At 38.7% G+C, this 20,817-nt stretch overlaps 1 protein-coding gene across 8 annotated transcripts in view; it reads right to left on the reverse strand.

The window, feature by feature from the left end:
• Positions 1–20,817, reverse strand: part of NR3C1 (nuclear receptor subfamily 3 group C member 1) — an 807,313-nt gene that overhangs the window by 752,708 nt on the left and 33,788 nt on the right. For all 8 annotated transcript variants that reach the window (XM_079916194.1, XM_079916195.1, XM_079916193.1 and 5 more), the window contains one exon: positions 74–181. The gene's annotated coding sequence lies outside the window, so the exon portion shown is untranslated. The remainder of the gene's footprint in view (positions 1–73; positions 182–20,817) is intronic.

Raw genomic sequence — 20,817 nt, forward strand, 5'->3', positions numbered from 1 at the left:
ATTAGATACCAGATGTTTAAGACTCTATTACAAATTTTTCTCTGTCATGTACTATATATCTCAATTTTCTTACCTTGATTTTCCTCTTGAAATTTATTTTCCACATCTCATTTTATATCTTGCTGCATGATATATATAGTCTCTTCGGGGTGCTTCAAATCCTTTTTAGAATAAGAAGTTGCTATGGAATAAACAAACAAACAAATATGTAATTTGGTTCAGCTCAAAACTCCCTTTCTTAAACATGGCTTGAAACTTCAGTGCATACTAATAATGTGCAGAAGGTTCTAGATAGCTCAGATATCTGGTCATTCTCATCATACCTCAGGGATGATGTGTTCATCAAATCCTTAATTTTATCTTCCCCAGTTGGGAAGGCAGTGACACTGATTGCCAATTGTGGAACACATCGCACCAGGTGCTGTGCTGAGTGCTTCAGGGAGATTATCTTATTTAATCTTTACAGCAACCCTAAAAGGTAGGTACTAGGAATATGCCTACTTTGATAATAAGGATGCCAACTGAGGCTCAAAGAGGTGAATAACTTCTCCATAGGTTCAGAGCCATTAAGCGGCAGTGTGGTGCTTAACCAAGCAATAACTGATAATCACAGCAAAACCACCATGATGAGAAGGCCAATGGGAGGGGGAGGGGGAGGAAGAATCAGGGCCTGTGGCGTTTCTGTACATCTGAGCAATTCTCTGCAGCTGCAAGGGAACTTTGCACAGAGCACTGAGATAGTCCATGACACAGAGCTCTCCTGGTTGTTCTCTGTGGTCAAAACACTGCTTCAGGCAGTAAAGGAACATGCTTGATGCTTCGAGGGGAATGTGAAAGGAAATAGGAAATCCTCATCCCCATCCAAAAGACAGCATGACTAACACCATCCCAAACATGAGTAGGATGTCCATACACCACTCCTCGGCCTATGTAGGCGAAGAGCCCAGAAAACGTCAAGGCTGAGTCAGCAACTCCGTACCTTCCTTCTGAAAACCTCAACCTCGACCTCTCAGGTGGCTGTGCATTTCCAGCAACTCTTTTCTGTTTCACAGTTTAGTGTTTTAGGTGTCTGAACTGTGGAGATCAAAGGGACCTCAAGGGTCATCGAGCCCAGGCTCTTTATTTTGAAAATTCACTTAGGAAACACTACTTTTAGAGTACTCAGTAGGCTACTGTGCTTCTGGCTATGACAGTGTACCTAGATGCTATCATGTATTCCAATGTTTTTGTGTATGTGCTGATGTGCATTAAAGTTTTTGGAATTTTATCTGTGGGAAGTGTTGGAGACCACGGTTGAGGTTAGTTTCTCTAGATATGACTTCCATTTGCTTCTTCCAGGCAGCTGAATATTCTTCCAATCTAGGACCACTTAAACAAACTTCTTGGCCTGAGGTTTTGGGGGGATGCAAATACATTGTGAATTCCAGCCCCACCTTTCTTTGAGGTCAGTGTTAATACTATGAATCCTCAAGAGAGATCATTAACCATTTCCCCTTCCCAACCCCAAACCAAGATTATCTTGGTTTTTTGGGCTCTAGCCTTTTCTAGTTCATCCACCAAGTTCAACACTTTTGAGGGGTCCCTGTTTTACGAGAGTAACTCCCCACCTTGTGCAATGTCTAGGCTTCGCCTTCTGCTTCCCATGTAAAGCCAACTAAAACTGAAGCTCTAGGCACCAGAGGTTAGTGAATACCCTCAGGAGGCATTCCAGCCATCAACCTGGTTACTTGTCTGGAGCTGTACTTTTCATCAATGTGGCTTTTCTTTATTAGCTAGTGAACTAGCTCTGCATTTTAAAGTATGTTTTTATGTTTCATTCAGCATTTTTATGATTTGTACCTGGAGGTTGATTTGGAAGAAATCTAGTCTGCCATAACACAGGAAGCATTTATATCACCAGGCTGTGCTTTAAAATATAAGTTTTATTACGGTCACTGAAAAGATAGTTTGTATGCTCACAGATCCCAAGAGGAAGGGGCACTCCACGCCATAGGGGGGAAGTGCCAGGATTGCTCAGGAGGCAGAGGGAGAGGGGAATATTGTGTCAGGAGCCTTTATTGTGGTTGCTTCAGGAAGTAATTGGTGAGACTAGGACAGGCTAGTTTGAATAATTCAGCAGGCTCTGTGGTGGAGGGGGTATTCCTGGTTGTTTGGGAGTCAGACCCTGGGATGATTAAGTTAGGGAAATAGGGGCTCGGAGTGGAAGAGCTCAGTAAAGTTGGTGGTTAGAAGTATAAGCTCTGTATTGGTTGGTCTGCATAGGAAAGGCACATTCACAGGCAGGTTATTTGCTATCTCTAGGAATTAGCTGACCCTGAGACAGGCAGTCCCTCCAGGGTTAGCAAGGCTCCAAGATGGCAAAAGCATCAAAAATACAGAATAAAAAGACATGAAAAATAAGGCTAATAAAAATACATTAGTAAATAAGGTGTCATATATTTTTTACTAGTTATCTATATTCATTTCCATTTCATCTTCTGATAGAAAGTTACATACATATATATATATATATATATATATATATATATATATATATTCCCTGAGAAATTGAGCTTCATTTACGTTCAATTCAATTTATTGAATATTATTTGAGTATAGATTCTACCTCCACTGGAATCATGAGCTACAATTTTAAGAAACAGCATTGGGACAGTAAAACATTTATGAATCAAATTCACTGCATACTTTCAAATATCTTAGTTAACTGCTTCTTAGATGTTCATTTTTTCCCATTAATCTCTCCTGTTCCTTCTCACTATTTTTAAAAGACTCAAATTTAAAATTAAAAAATGAAGTCACAATTAAGACGTCTAATAACATATGGTCTTTGTTGGGAATTTGTAGGTATAGGTGATTGTAACTTCAAAAGATTCAAGTAGTACAACAAACCAACTTCCTCCTCGGTTTTCTACTTCAATCGAATGACAACTGCTTTTGATTATGAAGTTGAGAAGTTACCTAACATATTCCAGCCACATGTCAGATTTCCCTTCAATTGTATTTCTCCCCAGCAATGTTTTAGAAAAGCATTCTTGGAAGGCATGCTCCTTCTCATGTCTTGATTTGATCCATGCTGAGGATAAAAGCAGTCTCTCCTACAGTTCCACTGATTTTGCAGGGCATTGTGCCAAATTATCTGACAACACTTAAGCGATCATTATCCACATTTACATGTGGTTTAAGTGTGAGTTCTATTTGAGGAAGGCTTCCATGGAAAGGATGGAGACGATGTTTGTGAATCAATATATATAGAAAGACATACCTTTAGAAGTGACAAATCAAGACCACCATCCCTATGTTTGCCCAAGGGCTCAATCCCAGTAGGATGGGATTTAGCACAAATACCAGGACTGCCAATGTAGTTGAAGTATTCTCTTTCCTTGCAGTGACCCAGTGTCTCTTCAAAGTTACAAACATTAATGTGGATAAGGGTGGCGCTGGACTTCATGTATGAGATAAATTCTTGGCACTTGAGGCTTTAAATCATTTGTAACTGATGTGAGCAATCAGCCCCTTTTCCATCAGCAAATGAATATTTCCCAAAGAGAACATCCAACCCTCCCAGATTTCAGACAATACTACAAAGCTACAGTAATCAAAACAGAGTGGTATGGCATGAAAAACCAGACATATGGATCAATGGAACAGAATAGAGAGCCTAGAAATAAACCCACACACTTATGATCAATTAATCTTTGACAAAGGAGGCAAGAATATACAATGGAGAAAAGACAGTCTCTTCAACAAGTGGTGTTGGGAAACCTGGACAACTACACGTAAATCAGTGAAGTTAGAACATTCCCTCACACCATACATAAAATAAACTCAAAATGGCTTAAAGACTTAAATATAAGACATGACACCATAAAACTCCTAGAAGAAAACAGAGGCAAAACATCTCTGACATAAATCGTAGCAAAGTTTTCTTAGGTCAGTCTCCCAAGGCAATGGAAATGAAAGCAAAAATAAACAAATGGGACCTAATCAAACTCACAAGCTTTTGCACAGCAAAGAAAACCATAAACAAAATGAAAAGACAACTTACAAACAAAAAAGTTTGCAAATGATTCAACCGACAAGGGCTTAAGTTCCAAAATATACAAACAGCTCCTACAATTCAACAACAAACAACCCAATCAAAAAATGGGCAGAAGACCTAAATAGACATTTTTCCAAAGAAGACATACAGATGGTCAAAAGATAGATGAAAAGATGCTCAACATCGCTAATTATTAGAGAAATGCAAATTAAAACCACAGTGAGGTATCACCTCATACCAGTCTGAATGGCCATCATCAAAAAGTCTACAAATAATAAATACTGGAAAGGGTGTGGTGAAAAGGGAACCCTCCTGCACTATTGGTGGGAATGTAAATTGGTACAGCCACTATGGAGAACAGTATGGAGGTTCCTTAAAAAACTAAACAAAGAGTTACCATATGATCCAGCAATCCTACTCCTGGTCATATACCCAGAAAAGACAAAAACTCGAATTTGAAAAGATAATGCACTCCAATGTTCATAGCAGCATTATTTACAATAGCCAAGACATGGAAGCAACCTAAATGTCCACTGACAGAAGAATGGATAAAGAAGATATGGTGTATGCATGCATGTATGTGTGTATATACATATATATATATATATATATATATATATATAATGGAAAATTAGTCAGCCATAAAAAGAATGAAATAATGCCATTTGCAGCAACATGGATGGACCTAGAGATTGTCATACTAAGTGAAGTAAGTCAAAGAAAGACAAATATCATATGATATCACTTATTGTGGAATCTAAAAAATGATACTAATGAAGATATTTACAAAAGAGAAACAGACTCACAGGCATAGAAAACAAACTTACGGTTACCGGAGGCAGGAGGGGGAGGGATAAATTAGGAGTCTGGGATTAGCAGATACAAACTACTATATATAAAATAGATAAAGGGCTTCCCTGGTGGCGTAGTGGTTGAGAGTCCGCCTGCCAATGCAGGGGACACGGGTTCATGCCCCAGTCTGGGAAGATCCCACATGCCGCAGAGCGGCTGGGCCCATGAGCCATGGCCGCTGAGCCTGCGCGTCCAGAGCCTGTGCTCCACAACGGGAGAGGCCACAACAGTGAGAGGCCTGCCTACCGCAAAAAAAAAAAAAAAAAAAGATAAAAAACAAGGTCCTACTGTAGAGCACAGAGAACTATATTCAACACCTTGTAATAAACTATAATGGAAAAGAATCTGAAAAAGAATCTATATATCTATATTTGTATCTATATATCTATATCTATATCTAACTGAATCACTTTTCTGTACACCAGAAACTAACGCAACATTGTAAATCAACTATACTTCAATTTAAAAAAATGTTTTACAAAAAAAAAATCCTCTATTCTTTAGGAACACAGGCTCGTCCTGTTTCTTTGTTTAAGGCAACACAGAGAAATGCATGTTTGGAATGACTCTATTTGCTCTCTGGTAGTCATACTGCTTGCACCCTGTGACAGAGGGAAGATTTCAGCTAAATGACCTCATACACCAGACACTCAGGTAAGGCTATTCAGATACATACAGTTGAAACATCTCCTGAACAAAAGTCAAGGAATATTTTCTCATTTTCCCCTTCCAGTAATGATAAGTATGCTACAAGATGCCATGGAAAATGGAAGCAATCAAATGACTTTCCTCGGGTCTGTCTAGTATTATGGGGAGTAGTGGGGCAGGAGCAGATCATTTTTAAGGAGAAGAAAGCATGGCTTGAACTAACTGTGATAAATTTAGGAACCCCAGAAATCTTTCCAAAATAGTTTTTATATCATCAGATGGTTTTCATTGTTTTTACTTGCTGAATGCTAGCTTTTCTTTAAAGAATCCCCAGACAACATAAATATGTATCGTTTTGTAGAGTTAACAGTCTCTAAGCTTTTTGCGCTGTGCTTCCCGTTGGTAAAAACTTACTGAACACCCACCTTCAATATATGAATCTATTTATACATTTTCTGAATGGACTATTAATATATTGCTTTCATTATAAAACATTAAAAACTTGAAACTTTCAAAGGATGAGATAAAGTTAAAATACCCAGTATTTAAAAATCTCCCTAATTGTGACAGTTTCACACTTTTATTAACCAACTCCTCAAAGTACAAAAATATCAAAATGACAATAAAGCATTTTGGTACACATTTTGTATATTATAAAAGCATGGATATTCACTTAGATATGTTCTTAATTTATATGTTCAAAATTCATAATATAAAAAGTCAGTAAAGCTAAGTATTCACCATATTGAAAACAAAAACATAAATATATTAAAAAGCAACAAGTTAAAGCAAATCTATAAAAAGATAAATAAAAACATATATTATTCAAACAAAAATTTACAGGTAAAATAAGCATTATCCAAAACTAACCCAAATATTAAATATAAACCAATACAGTATACACTACGAACACTGAAAGTGGAATATATTTGATTTTTTAGAAGGCAATCCTAAAGTGTTATAATTGTTAGCACAAATTTGTTCCAGCTTCTGGAAAAGTTTTATGATTCTAATTGACAAATACTGAGAAGACAGATATAACTCTAAATGTTTTCCTTTGACTCTTTCCTCTCCAACTATCCCCTCTACTGTTTTATTATTTTGAGAACATATTAATCGTTTTTTTCAAGAACTGTAATTTTTTAAATGATGGTAAACCATACTTGTTGTTTTAAAGAAAGCTCTACTGATTCCTCTTCTGCTAGTTTGATCATATATAGACTGAGATTCCAATGGAGATTAAGTTCCCTGTATCAGTTTTAGTACTGTCAATTTATTTCCCTTTTGTTCAGGAAGTCTTTGAACTAGAAAAAGAATGATTCTTTCAATAGAAACTTTGCTTTTATTCCTCCTCTTGAGGGTTTTGAAGGTACTGAAGAACATTTCCTAAACAGCTGTATCTTTATTTGATTTGAAATTTTAATCTACTTTATTACTCTCCAGGAATTTCTTAGGACAGAAATAATTCAGATTTTAGATATAAAATAATTATATTGGACCCCTCCCCCAAAATACTGATATTTCAACACTTGAGAAAAATACTGTTTACCAGAATATCAGAACACCAAAAACTTGTGTGACAATGTACTTAAGGAAAAATTACCATTAATGTCAGTGAAATATATATTTATAGATGTTTTATCAATAGCATTCAATCATCAATGAATGTGGCTATAAAAGGATTCAGATCAAGAGTAGAAATTGAGAGATATAGATTTCTTATTTTTGTCTAGACTTTTCATAATATCTTTAATCACGGGATTCTTTTTTTCTTCCAGTTTTAGTGAGATATAATTGACATACATCACTGTACAAGTTTAAGGTGTACAGCATAATGATTTGATTTGTATAAATCATGAAATGATTATCACAATAAGTTCACTGAACATCCATCATCTCATATACCCACAAAATTAAAGAAATAGAAAAAAATGTTTCCTTGTGATGAGAACTCTTAGGATTTGCTCTCTTAACAACGTTCATATATAACACATATTAGTGTCAATTATATTTATCATGTTGTACATTGCATCGCTAGTACCTGTTTATCTTATAACTGGAAGTTTGCACCTTTTGACTGCCTTCATCCAATTCCCCCTCCCCCCTCTCCTGTCTCTGGTAACCACAAATCTAATCTCTTTCTCTATGAGTTTGTTTATTTTTGAAGTATAATTGACCTACAATACTATGTTAGTTCCTGTTACACAACATAGTGATTTGATATTTCTATACATTTCAAAATGATAGATCATAGTCTAATTATATCACCATACTAAGACATTAAATAGCTGTTGACTATATTCCCCACACTGTACATTTCATACCTGTGCCTCATTTATTTTGCAACTGGAAGCTTGTACCTCTTAATCTCCCTCACCTCTTTCTTTTCCTCCCCCCACCCACTTCATCTATGGCAACCACCTGTTTGTTCTCTGTATCCACAACTCTGTTTCTGTTTTGTTATGTTTGTTCATTTGTTTTGTTTCTTAGATTCCACATATAAGTGAAATCATAGAGTATTTGTCTTTCTTTGTCTGACTTATTTCACTTGCTATAATATAATACCCTCTGAGTCCATTCATGTTACCACAAATGGCAAGATTTCATTCCTTTTATGGCTGAGTAATATTCCACTGTATATACATCTATGTATATATACACCACATCTTCTTTATCCATTCACCTATCTATGGACTCTTATGGACACTTAGGTTGCTTCCATATCTTGGCTGTTGTAAACAATGCTGCAATAAACATAGAGGTGTATATATCTTTTCTAATTAGTGTTTTCATTTTCTTCAGGCAATTGACAAATACTGTCTAGCATTCAGGAATGGAATTGCTGGATCATATGGTAGTTTTATTTATTTTTATTTTTATTATTATTATTTTTTTCCTTGGCCGCACTGCGTGGAGTGTGGGATCTTAGTTCCCCGATCAGGGATTGAACCCATGCTCCCGGCAGTGGAAATGCAGAGTCTTAACCACTGATCCGCAAGGGAAGTCCCATGTAGTTTTATTTTTAATTTTTTTACGAATCTCCATACTGTTTTCCATAGTGACTGCACCGACTAACGTTCCCACCAACAGAGTACGAGGGTTCCCTTTTCTCCACATCCTTGCCAATACTTACTATTTGTTGTCTTTTTAATAACAGACATTCTGACAGGTGTAAGGTGATATCTCATTGTGTTGTTTTTTTTTAAGATTTTTTTGATGTGGACCATTTTTAAAGTCTTTACTGAATTCGTTACAATATTGCTTGTGTTTTATGTTTTGCTTTTTTGGCCGCAAGACATGTGCGATCTTAGCTCCCCAACCAGGGATCGAACCCGCAGCCCCTGCATTGGAAGGTGAAGTCTTAACCACTGGACCGCCAGGGAAGTCCCTCTCACTGTGGTTTTGATTTGCATTTCCATGATGATTAGTGATGTTGAGCTTCTTTTCATGTGCCTGTTGGTCATCTGTATGTCTTCTTGGGGAACATATCTATGCAGATCCATTGTCCATTTTTTAATTTGCATGTTTATTCTTTAGATGTTGAGTTGTATGAGTTCTTTGTATTTTGGGTGTATTAACTCCTTATCAGACATATAATTTGCAAATATCATCTTTCATTCAGTAGGCAGGGTTTTCGTTTTATTGATAGATTCCTTTGCTGTGCAAAAAACTTTTTAGTTTGACATAGTCTCACTTGCTTATTTTTGCTTTTGTTTCTCTTGTCTGAGGAAACATACAAAAAAAATATTATTAAGACCATGTCAAAGAGCTTATTGCCTACGTTTTCTTCTAGAAGTTTTATGGTTTCAGGTCTTACAATTAAGTCTTTACTCCATTTCAAATTTATTTTTGTACATGGTGTGAGAAACTAGTCCAGTTGGATTCTTTTGCATATAGCTGTCCAGTTTTCCCAACACTATTTATTGAAGAGGTTGTCTTTTCCCCATTGTATATTCTTGCCTCCTATATCATAGATGAATTGCCCACTTAAGTGTGGGTTCATTTCTAGGCTCTCTGTTCTCTTCCATTGATCTATGTGTCTGTTTTTGTATCAGTATCATACTGTTTTGATTATTTTGTAGTATAGTTTGAAATCAGGGATCATGATACTTCCAGCTTTGTACTTCTTTCTCAAGATTGTTTGGCTATTTGGGGTCTTTTGTGTCTCCATACAAAATTTAGAATTATTTGCTCTAGTCCTGTGAAAAATGTCATTAGTATTCTGGTAGGGATTGCACTGAATATTGCCTTGGGTAGTATGGTCATTTTTACAATATTAATTCTTTCAACCCATGAGCACAGTATATCTTTCCATCCATTTGTGTTGTCTTCAGTTTCCTTCATCACTCTCTTGTAGTTTTCCAAGTATGAGTTGTTTACATCCTTAGATTTATTTCTAGGCATTTTATTCTTTTTGATGCAATTATAAATGGGATTCTTTTCTTAATTTCTTTTTTCTGATAGTCTGGTGTTAGTGTATAGTAATGCTACAGATTTCTGTATATTAATTTTTCAACTTTACCAAATTCACTGATGAGTTCTAGCAGTTTTTTTGGTAGCATCTTGAGGATTTTCTATGTATAGTATCATGTCATCTGCTAACAGTGACAGTTTTACTTCTTCCTATCCAGTTTGGATTCCTTTAATTTCTTTTTCTTGTCTGATTTCTGAGGCTAGGTCTTATACTACAATGTTGAATAAATGATGAGGATTAGCATCCTTGTCATGTTTCTGATCTTAGAGGAAATGCTTTCAACTCTTTGCCATTGAGCATGATGCTTGCTGTGGGTTTGTCATATATGGCCTTTATATGTTGAGGTATGCTTCCTCTATACCCACTTTGTTGAGAGTTTTTATCATAAATGGATGTTGAATTTTGTCAAAAGCTTTTTCTGTATCTACTGAGATGGTCATATGATCATATGCTTTGTGAAAGGGATTCTTTATACTGATAACTTTTCTGAGGCAGTATTCTATTTTGTGAGGGATACTCTATACAGAGCCAGATAATATAATCTCAAATTCACCGAACTAAACTGTGAAAACTGAAAGCCAATGCACTGAGGGTATTGTTTATGTGTTCCTAAATTTCACATGTTGAAGCTCTAACCACCAATGTAATGGTATTTGAAGGTGGAACGTTTGAGAGCTAATTAGGTTTAGATAAGGTCATGAAGGTGAGGCCCCATGATGGAATTAGTGTCCCTTTAAGAAGAGGGAGAGTTACCAGAGCTCTCTCTTTCCATCATATGAGGATATAGTGAGAAGGCAGCTGTCTGCAAGCCAGTAAGGGGGCCTTCACCAGAACTTAACCATGCTGGCACCCTGACATCACACTTCCAGTCTCCAGAACTGTGAGAAATCAATTCCTGTTGTGTAAGCCACCCGCTCTATGATATTTCGTTATAGAAGCCTGTGCTGACTAATTCAGAGGGCATCAGTCAACTTCTTCGTGGGCCAAAAATCATCCTCTTCCCTTAGTATTCCTTGAACACGGCAAGTGATAACCCCTGTAGAGCAGACAGAATTAACCTATTGAAAAGGATAGGCAACAGACGGCATAGGGACCTAGATCTGGAAAGAGGTTAGGAATCATGTAGATGGGGGTGGAGTGGGACAGGAGCTGGGAACACCAAGGTGGATTAAATGAGGAAGGTGGGATCATACTTTAATGTACTTCAGGCACTCCTGCTGGGCCCATTAACTACACTTTGTATATACACAGGGCCATGGCCCAGCATAGCACTTGGACATTTAATCAAATGTTATTAAATTTAATTGAATGAAAAGAGTTGGAACCATTACATGACTAATTTAAGGCCCCAGGCTGGGTACTTTCAACAGACAGCCAGCATTTGGTGAGGGCTCAGTGCCTGCAGAGGTGGTGGTGCGGCCCCAGTTCAGAGGGTTGAAAGCTCCTTATTATTTGAGGGGCAGAGTAGGTGGAGGAAAAGCTAGAAATATCTTCACTGAGGAGCTAGAGTCTCAAATGAACTTAATAATGGTTAGAGATTTTCTTGTGTCTTTATTTTCTTTTAAATTGGCCTTTTTTAATATAATGACAAATCAAATTAATTATAGCAAATTTAGAAAATGAAAATTTAGAAAAATGCTTCCCAAAAAAGAAAAAAAAACAGAAAAGGAAAGGAAAGAGAAGAAAAGGAAAGAAAGGAAAAATTTCTCATAATCTCACCAGCCAGAGACAACTACAGACCAGAGTTAACATTTCAGTGTATATCTATTCAGTCTTTTCTGTGTGTGTGTGTGTGTGTGTGTGTGTGCGCGCGCGTGTGTGTGTAGGTGAAGAAAACAATTATTCATACACATGAATGTCCTCAAAATTCATTCTTCACTACTTCTTCCCCAAGATGGGGTAAAGGTAACTTCAGAGTCTTTTGATAATTAACATCATGATATTCAGTATAATGATCAAATAACTGAAGATAACTTTGAGCTGGGAGAGGGGAAATTAGATTGAAGCAGTAAGGGCAGAGCTAAATTGTCTGCACAAGGCAAACATGGGGACTGGGGAGATGGTCCCTTCTAGTGACCACCATGGCTCCACAGAGGGCACTACTGCTACTGCCCCCAACTCCCTTGCAGCTCCGAGGGCTCTGTGGATGTTTCAGTTCCCTGCCCCGCCCATGACCACTGCTGCTACTCAGGGTACAACAGGGCCTCCCTGTGACCACCTCTGCTCCATGGGGCTCCATGACAAAGGCCCTGGAATGCACTGTGCAGTGTCTCCTGGGAAGTAGAGAGAACGGCTCTCTCTGCTTTGATTTACTTTCTGCCACAGAGGTGCATATGATGCTCTGGAGCACCTGATGTTTATACGTTTTACTTATATAGCTGCTCTGCTCTTTAGGTGATTCGTATTTCACCAAGGGGAGCTATAACAGAAGGATAAATCCAAAGGACAACCCACACTCTAGAAAGTTCTCCACACAGAGAACTAAGGCTTTGTTGCTGGCTCTAACTGGTGGTGCTGAGGTCCTTCTCCTGTTAGCAGGAATCTTTCCAGAGAAGATCCTCAGCCCACATATATATTTTGTCCATATATATATATATATGTATGTGAATATATATACACACATATATATTCACCCATTCACCCAGCAGAGCATACAGCTTTTGTTTTTTTGTTTTATTTTTTGTTTTCCCTAGGAGGAACCTTAGCTCCTATGCAAACAGACTTCTAATAGTCCCTCTACACCCACACCTTTGTGCTGGAGACTGTCAGAATTCTCTTAACCTTATTCATTGACTTATTCCTTTCTGACCAAAGCTCAGAAAAAACCCCGAGTCCCAGTATTATAAGCTGCAAAGTGGTATTCCATCTCTGAACCCAAATTGTACAGGGTTATATTTTATAACATCTTAGGAAGAGCCATGAATGCCACATTGAAGTGTTTGGACATAGTTACCTAGACAATGAATTAGGTAGGGGTGGGTGGGTGTGTGTGTGTGTGTGTGTGTGTGTGTGTGTGTGTGTGTGATGATATGTATGCATATATGCACACATTTATTAGTTATTCACCTTTAGAAGCTTGTAATGTTTTTAGTCTGCTATGTATGTCCACCCAAAGTATCAATGTTCATTGTCAGATTTAATATTTACGAGGCTGAAATAACCAGTGGTAGAAATTTTTTAGAAGGTTTAATAAATAACTTGAATAAAGCAAAAGACCTTTGAACACTACAGCGGTTATGTTCTCATCAGTCCAGCATCCCCTTCTTTGGAGGAGTCAGTCCTTACCCATCCCATATATTTAGGAGTCAAGAGCTAGCCCACTTTCTCTTGCTCCTGGCATGTGTCTCAGGCTCAGCCAGTCAGGGTACTACAACCTCTGACACACAGTGATGAATTTAGGAAAGGGTATGTGATTAAAGCACCATCAATCAAAGTCTTCCGGACTTTTTTTTTTATACTAGAGACATAGAGATTTTTATCTCTTGTTCTGAATTTAAAGCTGGAAGACTGCTGTGAGCATGGAGCTATCTATTGACAATCTTTTCCTCACTACATAGAAAGAGTCTTTGGAGAATAAAACCAAGCAGGATCTAACTGAGCTGAGAGATGCAAAGAGAGCAACAGAACTCTGATGATATTATTTGAGCTCCTAGGAGCAACCATGCTTGGCTTCTCAGTTCCATCAGCAAGTAAACTGCTTTTTTCTTCTCTTGTACTTAAGCCAGTTTAGGGCGGTATCTGGCTAACATAGTTCATAATACAAAATAAACTCAGGGGAAAAATCAAAATTGATAAATTGATTCAAAAAGTGCTGAAGGAAGATTTGATCTAAGGAAGTACTGTCATTCTGTCCTATAATGGATACCAGAATTCAATCAAAGGGAACCTAGAATTCACAATTTAATCCTCTACAAATGAGAAATTTAGGACTCAGAAGCTTGCCATCTTGGCTGAGCGAACATAGCAAATAAGAGGACAAGTTGTGAGTCTGGATTTGTCTCCAAATTCTAGGCATTCTTCATCAGAAAAGGAGAAATCATCCACTCTGCCAACGTATTTCATTAAGCAAATATGGGGAAACAAGAAGAGAACAAAATAAACATGTAGGTTATTGCACTAATAATTCATTAGGAATTATATGATTCATTTTTTTGTTCAACATTGAGAAATTAAGTCTCACATCACACACACAACCACCCCGCCAGCCCCAAATTCTATTCAGGTTAGAACATGTCCTACATTTTTCCTCTAAGCCAGGAAAATGCCCAATCCACACCAGATATATTTGATGCCCACTACAAAGTGGCTGAGCTCCTATCCTGCTGTAAAGAATGGACTTCCTTCAGCTCTTTCCATGAGCATCTTTAAATATCTCTATTCACCTCTAGTCTATGCCCTTCTCTCCTTTTTTTCTCTGTCCATTTTTTTTTTTTTTTTTTTTTTTTTTGCGGTACACGAGCCTCTCACTGTTGTGGCCTCTCCCGTTGCAGAGCACAGGCTCCGGACGCGCAGGCTCAGCGGCCATGGCTCACGGGCCCAGCCGCTCCGCGGCATGTGGGATCCTCCCGGACTGGGGCACGAACCCGTGTCCCCTGGATCGGCAGGCGGACTCCCAACCACTGCGCCACCAGGGAAGCCCTCTCTGTCCATTTTTGATCAAATTTAACTCATTCTAACTCAACAAATATTTATTGAGAATCTATTATGTGTTAGATGCCATGCTGAGCAGATAACTTGGTTGATGAATGGATTGTGGCTTCGTGTCTCAAAAGAATGAGTGATGTTTGCCTTCCTCCTGATCCACTCTCCACCTTCCCATACCCAGTAACCAATCTTTTGTGTACCGGAGATTGGATCTTCTGTTGATAAACAGAGTAACTTGTTTTTAAATGTCTGGGTTGAAGCCACTGTTATAGGTTGAATTATAATCCCCCCAAATCCATATGTTGAAGTCCTAACCCCCAGTACCTCAGAATGTAAACTTATTTGGAATTTACAGATATACTTAGTAAAGTTAAGATGAGGTCACGAGGGTAGGCTCTAATCCAATGTGACTGGTGTCCTTACAAAGAGGGGGAAATTTGGACATAGACATGCAGAGAGTATAGATGGTGTGAAGATACAGGGAGAACACGTGAATATGAAGATGACAACCTACTAACCAAGGAGAGGGGCCTGGGAGAGAGCCTTCCCTCACAGCCATCAGAAATATCCAACCCTACCAACATCTTGATTTCAGACTTGTAGCCTCAAGAACTGTGAGATGATAAATTTCTAGTGCTTAAACCCCCCAGTGTGTGGTACTTGGTTATGGCAGCCCTGGAAAACTAATGCAATCACAAACTGGCCCCTGTCAGATGTGGTCTATTTGGTCTTCATGATATTTTTATATTTTAATTGCACTGAAATTTTAAAGTCAGGAAATTAAACCTGAAAAATTCTGGATCTCTGCTTACCCTGAAATACTGGAAAACCTACAGTTCTGAACTTTTATTCCCCTGTGGCATAAATCACCTGGAACTGAGCAGTAACTCCCTCCTTCAGATGGGCATGTACTCAGTGGCTCACCACAGAGCTTTCCAGTCCATCTTGCCTTCCCCTAGTGGTGGCTGCCATTTTTCATCATGTTCCAGTCCACTGTGGCCCCTGGCCTAGGCTTACTGAAAGTTGGAGCTGGCGTGACCCAAGGTGGAAAGTCTTCAAGGTTGGAGGAGGGAGAAATAATGCAACCAGAGGAGAGAGGCTGGATTCTCAGAGATCTGAAGGGAGAAGAAGGACAAAGAATGACAGGAATCGGGACTTCCCTGGTGGCGCAGTGATTAAGAATCCGCATGCCAATGCAGAGGACACAGGTTCAAGCCCTGGTCTGGGAAGATCCCACATGCTGTGGAGCAACTTAGCCCGTGCGCCACAACTACTGAGCCTGTGCTCTAGAGCCCACGAGCCACAACTACTGAGCCCACGCACCTAGAGCCTGTGCTCCACAACAAGAGAAGTCATCGCAATGAGAAACCTGTGCACTGCAACAAAGAGTGGCCCCCGCTCGCTCACTCGCCACAACTAGAGAAAGCCCGCACAGCAACAAAGGCCCAACGCAGACATAAATCAATAAATAAATTTAAATTAAAAAAAAAAAAAAAGAATGACAGGAATCTGCAACCACACATGAGAAAAGGTAGAGTGGGAACAGAGCCTGGCTAACTGGGTCCTGAACTCATGCTCTGTGGTGTCAGGAGCCATGTTGAAGGTTCCAAGAGCCAGGATAGGTACTGAAGGCATAGATGCCATGAACACAGGAGCTGTTCACTTTGGAATGGCCCATGTGAACAACGAAAATCTCATGGGCACCACAGTGGACTGAAGAACAGAGCCCCTTCCCCATGCTTCAGGACTGCATTAACTCAGCTGGACTGCTGAATGCTGCCCATGCCACTATCCAGTAACAACTGATATTGGATTTCTTGTCAATCCTGACAAAGGGGATTCATTTAGATTGAGAAAAATAATATAGGTGAACTTCCTCACATTCTAATAATGTGGAGGAAAGTTTTGAAAGGAATGATTGGTGGAAGAGTCTCCTCTTTTACTTCATACCCACTTTACAGATGAAGCCCAGAGAGGTCAAGTACCTTGCTCAAAGGCACACAGCCAGTAGTTGTTTTGAAAACAAAGCCTGCTCCCCATCTCCTCTGTGAGTTCTTCATTAATAAGCTCCCAGCAGGTAGGTCACACGTAGCAGATAATTAAGGTCACTGATGACCTCCTCTTTGCCCTTCTTTTTGTTCCAGAGAGCAGAGTGGCTTGTCTTCCCTAACCAGGGAACACGTGCCCTTTCAAACAGGTCTCCAAGGATCTTTGCTGAATAAACATGAACACCAGCAATCATTCACAACTGGACAGCAGCATAAGTGGTCCCAAATGCCAATGCTTTCATCTACGAAGTGTTTTGCCCAGTGTTAGGGTTGGCATTGTTCATCACTGTGCTTTAGCTGAAATGATACCTGGTAAGGCTTCCTGAGTGCTGAAAATTGCAAAAAGATAGATTTCATAATATATGAAGGAGCGTACCAAGCAACAAGATGCAGATGTTAATAATAATCTTGCCCTAATTCTCTTCTAATTCTGGAAGTCATTATTACTGTGTACAGATTAAGAAGAAGCTAGCTAGCTTGATGAATATTTGGCACATCCTGGAAGAGCAGTCTTTTTGATAGATGAATTACTCTGCCATTCACCAAGGTTCTCTTCAGCTCTCCAAACCCTTAAGAAGTAGGAGAAAATGGGAAGGAAATGACCACCTGGGAAAACAGAGAAGCCTCCATTCTCTACTCTGGATCTCACCCCTCTACCAGCTTTCAAAATGCATACACACAGTTGTTTCCCTAGAGCAGGCAGCACCTTTTTTATATCTTTCATTTAGAACATTTCCAGAGGGAGAGTAAGGAGGATCCTGGGGACTTTACAAAGCCTGCATTCATTTTATAGACAAGAAAAACGAAGCCTAGAAAAATGGAAGGGTATTCCCAAGATGCTTTGGCTATTTACAGGACTGGAAACAGGAACCCAAGTTTTATCCCTTCTCCAAGTATGGAGTTTTCATCCTACAGTAAGTTGGCAGTGCAGGGTCTTAGGGTCTCTGTGGCCCAAAAGATCTCATAATAGGCAAACAGTGACAAAGTATTTCAATCAACAGTTTTGGTCTCTGTGACGACATGCCAGCACTTTACTATTTTCTCCAATTGGTTTGTTTGCTTTATAAGAATTTTCAAAAATTCCATTTTTACTGAAGATGCCAGAACATTGAAAGGTTTATTTAAAGGGAGCTGATACTTGTTGAACACTTACCGTGTGCCAGGCTAGTTCTACACTGTGTTAGCTCAGTTAATCCTCACAACAACTTTATGAGGTGGGTTGTATTCGTATCCCCAGTTTACTGATGAGGAAAGAAACTTAAGGAACTCTCCCTGGGTCATACAGATAGCAAGTGGCAGATCCAGAGTAAAACCCCTATTTGCCTGATCCCAAAGCCCACGCATTCATTTTCTATTGCTGCATAACAAATTATCACAAATTTACTGATATACACAAATCCATTTTTGGATTACAGATCTTACAGTTCTATAGGCCAAGAATCTGGGTGAGTTTGGCTGGGCTGTGCTCAAGGTATTTATCACAAGGCCAAAATCAAGGTATAGGCTGGCTGGGCTCTTATCTGCGGGCTCTGGGGAGGCATCCACTTCCAAGATCATTCAGATTGTTGGCAGAAACCAGTTGCTTATGATGATAGCACTGGGGTCCCTGTTTTCCCACTGGCTGTCAGCCAGAGTCTGATCTTTGCTTCTAGAGACCACCTGCATTCCCTTTCACTTGTTCCCTCTATCCTCAAAGCAGCAAGAGCATATCCTGTCCTTCTCATGCTTGTGCAATTACATCAGGCAGCCTAGGTAACCTCTGTATCTTAAGATCAAGTGACATGGAACTTCACTTACACCTGAAAAATCCCTTCACAGCAGTACCTCGATTGTGTTTTACTGAAACTAAACAAAAGGGACAGGAATCTTAAGGAGTGAGGGATGACATAGGCTCAGGGTTAGATGATAAATAGGGTGAGAGAGGAGGAAGTAGTGAAGCCTAGGGAGAACCAGCTCCTATGATGTTCCAGCCACAGGGAGCCGTCACTATACAGCTGACTCCATTGCTACCACTTGGGAAAATTAAAGCAGTATTAATAGATCTTCCAATTTTTCAAGGTCAGAAATCTGGATTGTTATGTGAAATCATTCAATTAGAAAAAGTTTACAACTGCTTTAAAAATAAAACCCACCTAAGGACTTACTGTATAGCACAGGGAACTATACTCAATATTTTGTAATAAGCTATAAGGGAAAAGAATCTGAAAAAGAGTGTGTGTGTATATGTGTATATATATATATTTATATATAGAGTATATATACTATATATTTTTATATATAGTATATATATTTATATATACTCTATATATAAATACATATATACTCTATATATAGTATATATATTTATATATACTCTATATATAAATACATATATACTATATATAGAGTATATATATTTATATATACTCTATATATAAATACATATACTATATATATTTATATATAGTATATATATTTATATATAGTATATATTTTTATATATAGTATATATGTATTAATATATATATACTATATATATATAACTGAATCACTTTGCTCTACATCTGAAACCAATACATTGTAAATCAACTCTACTTCAATAAAAAAACGGATATATATATGTATAACTGAATTACTTTGCTGTATACCTGAAACTAACACAACACTGTAAATCAACTATACTTCAATAAAAAAAACTCATCAATTAAAAAAAAAAAACCATCTATCCTCAGCTAGGTAGGAGCTTCAGGCCAACAGTCAGAAACTAAACAAATTCTGTGACCATGACTGTTTTCTCCCTGATTCCTTAATCCAGTCACCTGAAGTGTCCTCACATCTATAGCCCTGTTTTTGCTCACCAGTCCTGGGCTCTCCATCTTGGTACCATCCACACAGCTGCTCACCACACTCCGAAGGGTTTTCCAAAGACAGGTGATCTTCACAGCTTAACAAAGTCTTTCTTAAGCACCTGGGGTAGGGCTTCTCCAGATGGTCCCGAAGACAAATTCTCTGTTCTCTTACAGATAATCTGCACAGACTGACCCCAGAATACCCCTTTCCAGGTTGTTGCTTGTCTGCCTGCCCCACTAGACTGTAAGCTCAAAGAAAGCAGGACCCAACCATGCCTTATCTGAGTTGACATCCCCTTACTTGAAGTAACTGTCTAGACTCACTTAGTTATTATTTCTTGAATGAACAAAAGGCATTCTGCAATGCTGAGCACTATCTATATGCACCTAAAAGTTTACTGGATATACTGGGTCTACATTCAGAACTGAAATCACAGGGCAACAGTGTTTACTTGAGAGTCTAAATACAGAAATTAATCAAACAATGGAGCTACTGTTTAAATGTCTTTTGAATGGACATTCATTTTTAAAAGTTATTATTGATATGATAATTGGAAAGGAATCTCCTGTGGGTAGGACACAGTGGAGGTGTGCTCTATTGAGCTACCAGGGAGCAGCTAGAGTTGTCACCCAGCCTAGTACGTGGTACAGCCAGGGTGGACAGAGTAGGATGGATCGTAAAAGAGGAATGCTAGTAATGTGGTAACTCCAACAGTCCCTGGTTATTTTATATCTCAACAGGTAAAAAAAGAGTTTAAAGGCATTGATTTACAATTAAGTATATAGACATTCTATATCCTATTCCTTAATCCTTATAGTAGAAGAAAACCCTAAGGGGACGTCTAGAACATAGTGAGGCCTAGACCATCTGTTTTCTATCACCTTGTTCCTTTGGAGCTAACTCCAGTAATATCGTTAATCCAAAGCAGATCAGACCCTGGACGTTCCAGGAAACCAAAATGCTACGGTTCCTCGTCCATGTTTCTGGGACGTCATCTTGTGCCGTGTACATGAACTAGTCTCTCTCCAGTCATGGTCACTGCTATGGAAACTCTTCCTGGTACAACAAGAAGGCAGTTTACAGCTGCCCCAGTCTTGGCCCTGCCAGAGATACTCCATTTCACTCTAAGTAAATACCTGTTCATGCTACCTCCAAATATAGTTGATGTCTATACTTCCCTGTAAAAACAAACACCAGTAGAGCATTCTAGTAGAAAGCTCACCTACCTGGAGTCAAAAGACATTGTCCAGTTCCATCTCCTATTAGCAAACTCTGTGATCCTG

This window comes from Stenella coeruleoalba (genome assembly GCF_951394435.1).
Source record: "Stenella coeruleoalba genome assembly, chromosome: 3".
Taxonomy (NCBI): Eukaryota; Metazoa; Chordata; class Mammalia; order Artiodactyla; family Delphinidae; genus Stenella; species Stenella coeruleoalba.